Here is a 9,602-nt window from a genome sequence, read left to right as displayed (position 1 = left end):
CACCAAAAAGGCCCAGTTCTTCTCCACCACAATGCCTGACCGCTCAACCAGTGCTTCAGAAGTTGAAAGAACTGGGCTATGAAGTTTTACTTCATCCACTGTATTTGCCTGACCTCTTGCCAACTACCACTTCTTAAAGCATTTTGACAACTGTTTGCAGGGTAAATGCTTCTACAACCAGCAGGAGGTAGAAAATGCTTTCCAAGAGTTCACTGAATCCTGAAGCATGGATTTTTGTGCTACAGGAGTAAGCAAACTTGTTTCTCATTGGCAAAAATGTGTTGATTGCAGTGGTTCCTACTTTGATTAATAAAGATGTGTTTGAGTCTAGTTATAATGATTTAAAATTCACAGTCCAAAACCACAGTTAACATTTGTACCAGCCTAATAGATATATATTATTCAGTCGCTTAGTTGTTTCTGGTTCTTTGTGACCCCATGGACTGTAGCACACCAGGCCTCCCTGTCCTTCACCATCTCCTGGAGCTTGCTCAAAAACTCATGTCCATTGAGGCAGTGATGCAATCAATTCATCTCGTCCTCTGTCATCCTCTTTTCTTTGTGCCTTTCAAAGTCTTTCAAAAAAGATGTATTTTAAATCTCTGCAGTGGGGTTGAGAAGAAAGAACACTTATGTATTAAGAAACCTGGATTCTGAATCAGCATTGCCTTTGATTAAACCACCTGGTAATGCATTTCACTAACATTTTGTTATATTCATCAGTACATTTTACAAGTTAATATCAGTTCAGTTGCTCAGTTGTGTCTGACTCTTTGCGACCCCATGGTGTGCAGCACGCCAGGCCTCCCTGTCCATCCCAACTCCCGCAGTTTACTCAAACTCATGTCCATTGAGCCGGTTATGCCATCCAACCATCTCTTCCTCTGTTGTCCCCTTCTCCCGCCTTCAATTTTTCCAAGCATCAGGAAGTGTGTACATATATTTAATTTAGTTACCCAACCATCATAAAAATTTTTGCTTCTTTCCATATCAGCCGTGTTTTTTATCTCAATCCCTCCACTGAGGAACTGTGACCACTATCTTTTGCTTTAGAAAAAGCTTTGCTTGTCTTTTCATCATCTTCCTTTACTACAGATTTTCTTATTTTTCTCCCTTTGCCAGCACTTTGGCTGTTCTAAATTGCTAGTCTGATGGGATGACATGAACCTTGACCCTCGAACTACCTTACCCTTGTCAGTTCGTGGTTATCACTAGCACTGAGTTCCACCCCCCTAAATTTTAGGCACCCCTCTGCATCCTGGGGCTTCCCAGGTGGTGCTAGTGGTTAAGAACTCACCTGCCAATTCAGGAGAAGTAAGAGACTTAGGTTCGATCCCTGGGTCGGGAAGATACCCTGGAGAAAGGTACGGCAGCCTGTTCCAGTATTGTCTGGAGAATCCCTTGGACAGAGGACCTGGGCGGGCTATAGTCCATTAGGTTGCAAAGAGTTGGACATGACTGATAGACTTGAGCACGCAGCATAGCGCACTGCATCCTGAGTCTTGGATTAATCCCTTTCCCTGTCATGTAACTATGATCCTATCTCCTGACTGATAGCAGGGTCCGTTGTCCCCACTAATAGTTACTATTTTCTTTGCCCAGTGTGTCACTGGTATGAGGAGTCCAAAATGTGATATTCATAGCTTTATGTTCAGTGGTAACTTGACTGTGACCCCTGATAGAACTGTCTTCACTATCATACCCCCAGAAGCAGAACCTAGAAGAACCTGGGTATTGAGCATTTTCAGGCTCAATCCCCCAACCCAGGTCTCAAGAGTTCCCCATTTTTCTATCTAGACCCTGACTTTGGTAGGAAAACTGTTGAGGTTGTCAGTTGAGTCTTCTCTGTAGACTGCTTTCTTTGCAATTATATTCTAAGCCTTGTTTGCTGCTGCTGCAGAAGAAAGAGTCTATACACTACCAAGGAGAACTTCTGACTTGCACAGCATATTTTGATTTGATGTCTACTTAAATTGAGTTTGTCATTTACAAGACTTCTAAAACTTTGTTTAAGGAAAAAACCAATGTCATTCTGTAAATTGTATTATTACCAATAGTAATTTCCACATAGGCATTATCTGGTGGCTCAGATGGTAAAGAATCTGCCTGCAGCGCAGGAGACCCGGGTTCCATTCCTGGGTCGGGAAGGTCCCCTGGAAAAGGGAATGTCTACCCACTCCAGTATTCTTGCCTGAAGAATTCCATGGACAAGCAAACCTGGCAGGATATAGTCCATGGGTTGCAAAGAGTTGGACATGACTGAGTGACTAACACTTTCACAGTGTACCGTCCATAAATCAATACTTTATCTTCTCCACACCCCTCACCGGTTGTACGATTCTTATAAATTGTAATGTTACCAAATGCTAGGAGCTCTCAGTGTTGCACATGTCATCAGGAGTGAGATTGTTATTGCTAGTTAATCAATGAGTTAGACAGTTCCCACATCTTATCGTCCAGGTCTGCTTTTTAGAGCACAGTTCTGGTACAGCCTATGTCAGTATATTCTCAGAAAACAGAGCCTGAGATAAGGGTCAGAAAGCAGTAGTTTATTTCGAGAAATCCTAGGGTACAAGAGTAGGGAACAGGAAAGGATGAAACAGGAAGCGAGAAAAGTTAGTACATGTATTACGAAGCTAATGAGCAAGTGGAACCTAAGTCCACTGGGACCCAGTAAGAAGCCATGTAGAATATACTCACAAATGACCACCTGAACGATGGGAGAGGGCTCCTATTCAACATTCTGCTAGATTATGCATGTGTGAGATGAGTTCCTTCAGCAGTTTCATGCAGTGGTGTTAAAGAAGCTCTTGTGTAGAAAGAGAGATACCTGCTATCAAATTATAACTGCAGAAGCTCCTTGGCACAGCAAAAGCTAGTGAGCAAAATGGGTTAAAAAGATAGGAGATAGGACATAAGAGGTGTGAAATATACAAGAGCCCTCCCTTTTTCCTCATTTCATTTTGTAGTAATTATGAATGAAATATTTTTGACTACTTATGAGGTTACTAAGTAAGGTTAAACTTTTTTTTTTTTAATTTCTAATTTCATTATGTTTATTCTGCTGTGTGTGTGTGTGTGTGTGTATTGTATGTGCTGGCCTTAGTCTGCCATTTATAAGCTATCCATAAGTGTTTTCTGATCTTTGCTTGTCTCTCTGTATTTAAGCATGAGCAATAGATCAAACACATCACTGGGATTTCTCTGTACCTGTAAAGGATTTCTTAACTATCTGGTTTTGATTTTTATGCTGAGTGTGTATTACTAGACATTACTCAAGGGACCCATACATGTCAGAATGAGAAAGGATTTACTTTGATGTGTTACAGTGATTTTAGGTACTTTATTTCTCCCTGGATAATTTTTCAATTTCTTTACAAAAGAACTCTTAATTCTGGGAATTGGGTGGGGGGGGGTGAAAAATGAGGGTAGATAGAATGTAGAAACCACAGTATAACAGTCTAGCTTCAGATTTTTCTATTCTCTAACTTTTTCTGCACCAGAATCCAATCCAGATTCATAGATTGCATTTAGTTGTCATATCTTCTTAGTCTCTTTTAATCTTAGATAATTAATCTTTTAAGCTTAGAACTTAGTTGTCATATCTTCTTAGTCTCTTTTAATCTTAGATAATAAATCTTTTAATCTTAGAATTTAGTTGTCATATCTTCATCAGATCAGTCCCTCAGTCCTGTCTGACTCTTTGCGACCCCATGAACCACAGCACACCAGGCCTCTCTATTCATCACCAACTCTGAGTCCACCCAAACCAATGTCCATTGAGTCGATGATGCCATCCAACCATCTTCCCCTTTGTCTTCCCTGTCTGCTGCCCTCAATCTTTCCCAGCATCACGTTCTTTTCAAATGAATCAGCTCTTTGCATCAGGTGTCCAAAGTATTAGTTTCAGCTTCAATATCAGTCCTTCCAATGAACACCCAGCACTGATCTCCTTTAGGATGGACTGGTTGGATGTGTTTGCAGTCCAAGGGACTCTCAAGAGTCTTCTCCAACACCACAGTTCAAAAGCATCAATTCTTCAGCACTCAGCTTTCTTTATAGTCCAACTCTCACATCCATACATAACTACTGGAAAGCCATAGCCTTGATTAGACAGACCTTTGTGACAAAGTAATGTGTCTGCTTTTCAATATGCTGTCTAGGTTGGTCATGGGGAAGACATGGCAACCCACTCCAGTACTCTTGCCTGGAAAATACCATGAACAGGGGAGCCTGGTAGGCTGCAGTCCATGGGGTCACGAAGAGTCGGACACGACTGAGCGACTTCACTTTCACTTTTCACTGTCGTGCATTGGAGAAGGAAATGGCAACCCACTCCAGTGTTCTTGCCTGGAGAATCCCAGGGACGGGGGAGCCTGGTGGGCTGCCATCTATGGGGTCGCACAGAGTCGGACCAGACTGAAGCGACAGCTGCAGCAGTAGCAGCTGGGTTGGTCATAACTTTCCTTCCAAGGAGTAAGCGTCTTTTAATTTCATGGCTGCAGTCACCATCTGCAGTGATTTTGGAGCCTAGAAAATAAAGTCAGCCACTGTTGCCACTGTTTGCTCATCTATTTGCCATGATGTGATGGGATCGGATGCCATGATCTCAGTTTTCTGAGTGTTGAGCTTTAAGCCAACTTTTTCACTCTCCTCTTTCATCAAGAGGCTCTTTGATTCTTCTTCACTTTCTGCCATAAGGGGGGTGTTACCTGCATATCTGAGGTTATTGATATTTCTCCCAGCAATCTTGATTCCATCTTGTGCTTCCTCCAGCCCAGCGTTTCTCATGATGTATTCTGCATACAAGTTAAATAAGCAGGATGACAATATACAGCCTTGACGTACTCCTTTTCCTATTTGGAACCAGTCTGTTGTTCCATGTCCAGTTCTAACTGTTGCTTCCTAACCTGCATACAGGTTTCTCAAGAGGCAGATCAGGTGTTCTGGTATTCCCATCTCTTTCAGAATTTTCCATAGTTTATTGTGATTCACACAGTCAAAGGCTTTGGCACAGTCAAAAAGGAGAAATAGATGTTTTTCTAGAACTCTCTGGCTTTTTCAATGATCTAGCAGATGTTGGCAATTTGATCTCTGGTTCTTATGCCTTTTCTAAAACCAGCTTGAACATCTGGAAGTTCACGGTTCCCGTATTGCTGAAGCCTGGGTTGGAGAATTTTGAGTGCTACTTTACTAGGGTGTGAGGTGAGTACAGTTGGGTAGTTTGAGCATTCTTTGGCATTGCCTTTCTTTGGGATTGGAATGAAAACACCTTTTCCAGTCCTGTGGCCACTGCTGATTTTTCCAAATTTGCTGGCATATTGAGTGCAGCACTCTTATAGCATCATCTTTCAGGATTTGAAATAGTTCAACTGGAATTCCATCACATCCACTAGATTTGTTTGTAGTGATGCTCCCTAAGACCCACTTGACTTCACATTCCAGGATGTCTGGCTCTAGTTGAGTGATCAGACCATCGTGATTTTTTTAGTCTCTTTTAATCTTAGATAATTTTTTTTTAATCTTAGATAATTAATCTTTTAATTTTAGATAATTCTTGGTTGGTCTCTCTTTTTTTTTTTTCAGTTTTTCTTAATTTTGACAGTTTTGATAAATTATTGGCTAGTTATTTTATAGGATGACCCTCAGTTTAGGTAGGCTTGATGTTTACTTATGATTCAATTCAAATTATGTGTTTTTGGCAATAATACTGCAGTGATGTGCTCTTCTCAGGATATCATTTTCAGGAGACACAGGATATTTCTATGTCTCATTAATGGTGATGCTATCTTTGATCACTTGGTTAAGATGATGCTTGCCAGGTTTCTGTACTGTACAATTATAATTTTTAAAATTTAAAATGAATTCAGTCAGTTCAGTTGCTTAGTTGTGTCCGACTCTGCTCATGAACTGCAGCGTACCCAGCCTCCCTGTCCATCACCAACTCCCTGAGTCCACCCAAACTCATGCCCATTGAGTCGGTGATGCCATCCAACCATCTCATCCTCTGTCGTCCCCTTCTCTTCCTGCCTTCAATCTTTCCCAACATCAGGGTCTTTTCAATTGAGTCAGCTCTTTGTATCAGGTGGCCAAGATATTGGAGTTTCAGTTCAACATCATTCCTTCCAATGAACACCCAGGACTGATCTCCTTTAGGATGGACTGGTTGGATCTCCTTGCAAGGGACTCTCAAGAGTCTTCTCCAGCACCACTTAATAAGCATCAATTCTTCAGCACTCGGCCTTCTTTATAGTCCGACTCTCACATCCATACATGACCACTGGAGAAACCATAGCCTTGACTAGATGGACCTTTGTTGACAAAGTAATGTGTCTGCTTTTCAATATGCTGTCTAGGTTGATCATAAGTTTCCTTGCAAGGAGTAAGCGTCTTTTAATTTCATGGCTGCAATCACCATCTGCAGTGATTTTGGACCCCAGAAAAATAAAGTCAGCCGCTGTTTCCACTGTTTCCCCATCTATTTCCCATGAAGTGATAGAATCAGATGCCATGATCTTAGTTTACTGAATGTTGAGCTTTAAGCCAACTTTTTCACTCTCCTCTTTCACGTTCACTTTTTCCTTTTTCCTCTTCACTTTTTCACTCCTCTTTCATCGAGAGGCTCTTTAGTTCTTCTTCACTTTCTGCCATAAGGGTGGTGTTATCTGCATATCTGAGGTTATTGTTATTTCTCCCGGCAATCTTGATTCTAGCTTGTGCTTCCTCCAGCCTAGCATTTCTCATGATGTACTCTGCATACAAGTTAAATAAGAAGGGTGACAATATACATTCTTTCGTACTCCCTTTTCCTATTTGGAACCAGTCTGTTGTTCCACGTCCAGTTGTAACTGTTGCTTTTTGACGTGAATGCAGATTTCTCAAGAGGCAGGTCAGGTGGTCTGGTATTCCCATCTCTCTCAGAATTTTCCACAGTTTATTGTGATCCACACAGTCAAAGGCTTTGGCATAATCTATAAAGCAGAAATAGATGTTTTTCTGGAACTCTCTTGCTTTTTCAATTACTTAGAATTCTATGTATATATTATTCAATGTATATATTCTAATACTAAATAAAAATTGATGTAATACTATTAATATCAAACAAGTAGAATGAAAAATGAAAAGTATGAAATGTGATAAAGACCAACATTTGTATGGATAGAAGTAACTGAGAAATAACATATAAAAATTGTGAGATTTTAATGTACTCTTGGAAACTGATAGATCAAGGAAACAAAAATTAGTATGAAATTGATTGTATTGGGAACAAAAACAAGCTTCATCTTTTGAATTCTGTAGCTCCATATAGAGTATATACATTCTTTTCAAGAGCACACACACACAGAACATTTTGTAAGATTGACCTTGGGCAGGGTCACAAATGAAATCTCAACGAATTCTAAAGTATTTATATGAAACATCTATTGACTTCAGTAAAATAAAAAATAATTAAAAGGAAATGTCTTACCTGAAAATGCTTTAATTTGAAAAGATACAATCACTCTAATGTTCATAGCAGCACTGTTTAGCAAAGATAAGGAAGCAACCTAAATGTCCACTGGCGGATGAATGGATCAACAAGATGTGGTGTGTGCACACAAACACACATAAACATAGTGGAATATTACTCAACCATAAGTGTATGCATGCTCAGTCATATCCTACTCTTTATGACCCCATCGACTGTAGCCTGCCAAGTTCCTTAGTCTATGGAAATTTCCAGGCAAGAATATTGGAGTGGGTTGCCATTTCCTACTCCAAGGAATCTTCCCAACCGAGGGGTTGAATCCAAGTCTCCTTAATTGGCAGCCAGATTGTCGTACCACTGAGCCACCTGGAAAGCCCGACTCAACCATAAAAAGAATGAAATAATGCCATTTGCAACAATGTGGATGGACCTAGAGACTATTGTACTAGGTGAGGTAAGTCAGATAAATATCGTGATATTGTTTGTATGTGGAATCTAAAAAATAATACAAATTTATTTACAAAAACAGAGACTCACATAGAAAACAAATCTATGGTTACCAAAGTAGAAGTGAGGGAAAGGATAAATTAGGATTTGGGGATTAGCAGATACAAACTGCAAACTGCTATATATAAAATAGATAACAACAAGGTCCTACTGTATAGCACAGGGAGCTGTATTCAGTATTTTGTAATAAATTATAATGGAAAACAATATATATATATATATACATATATATATATCACTTTGCTGTACACCAGAAATTAACATAACATTGTAAATCAACTGTCAATACATTTTTTTTTAGGAAAGCATGTTTAGACTGTTCAGAGATGAAAGTGCAGTTAAGAATGGGTTGGGGTGGGAAGTTGACTATAAAAAGCATTTAGAAATTCTAGAAATCAGAAGTATATTCATTGATTATATGAACTAAAATGGAACTGAATGGATGAACAGAAGAATGGATATGAGAAGTTGTAGATGAACCTTAAGAGACAGAGCCTCTAGACCTGAAGGCTCTAGGAGTTTTCAGTGAACTGATTAGGATGTGTGTTTATTTGCTAATACATTACATCAGAGCTCTCCTGATTATCTGTGGTGCTTTTGAAGTTCTCATGTTTTCTAATTGTTTTCCTGGCCATACTTACCCATCCTGTGCTACATTGCTTATTTGTGATCTGATTCAGTGTGTTTGCCTCCCTTTTTATTTCATTCTTTCCTGGGTCATGTAACCTGCATGTCCTCTTATGCCTGATCAACCCAGCTCAAAAGCTTAACTTCTCTGACCTTGAATTTCTGGTTAATTTTCATTAGTTAATCTGTCTTTTGTGAATCTTGTTTCTTTGCCAGTCACTTTCAGTCATGGTCATCCATGACTCTGGGATTGTAGATTTTTTGTTTTTACAAATGACAAATTGGCCTTTCATACCTTCTCTAAGCCAAGGAAGAATCAGTAGAAAAGTACCATAATAGAAAAGGAGTTCAGTACATACAAAAAAGAGTCTTGAATGGATAAAAAACAACAACAAACCAAAACCACCAGACCAAAAAATGGGCAATCATATTAATAGAGATTTGCCAGTTAAATCAATAAAATACTGTATTTCCATATATTTTGGATTGTTTGATTTAATATCCATCATAGAGGAGACACCAATTACCTGGCCACTCTAGTGCTGGTTTGATGGATGTGTGAACAGATTGGTGATGGGTTCAGAGATGAAAGCTTATGTGGGCTTTTAGGGGAGGAAGACTTTCCTTCTCTTTCTGGTTCATTGTCTGATCTAATAATTAAATTTACATAAGACAAATAAACAGGGAAAAACAAATTTAATTTTGTATATACGAGAGCCCATAAAAATATGAGACTCTAAGAAATGACCAAACAGGCATATTTTCTACCTTTTAGACAAAGAAATAATACCTTGATGAAGAATTGGCAAGATAAAGGGGTTTGCCCTTGGCATAGCAACCTTATCTCTGTTGATAAGGATGCCTTCTATTCTGGAATAGAGTGTAGCCTCACAGGGCAATTCATTTCCTGCTGTCAGTGGGGATAGAAGAAAGAGTATCCTTACACCAGCTTTCTCCTAAGTAACTTTACTTTCCTAAGAATTTAATTCAAAGTAACATG

The sequence above is a fragment of the Dama dama genome, chromosome 6 (genome assembly GCF_033118175.1).
Source record: "Dama dama isolate Ldn47 chromosome 6, ASM3311817v1, whole genome shotgun sequence".
NCBI classification, from domain to species: domain Eukaryota; kingdom Metazoa; phylum Chordata; class Mammalia; order Artiodactyla; family Cervidae; genus Dama; species Dama dama.
Note: the sequence above shows the minus strand (reverse complement) of the source record.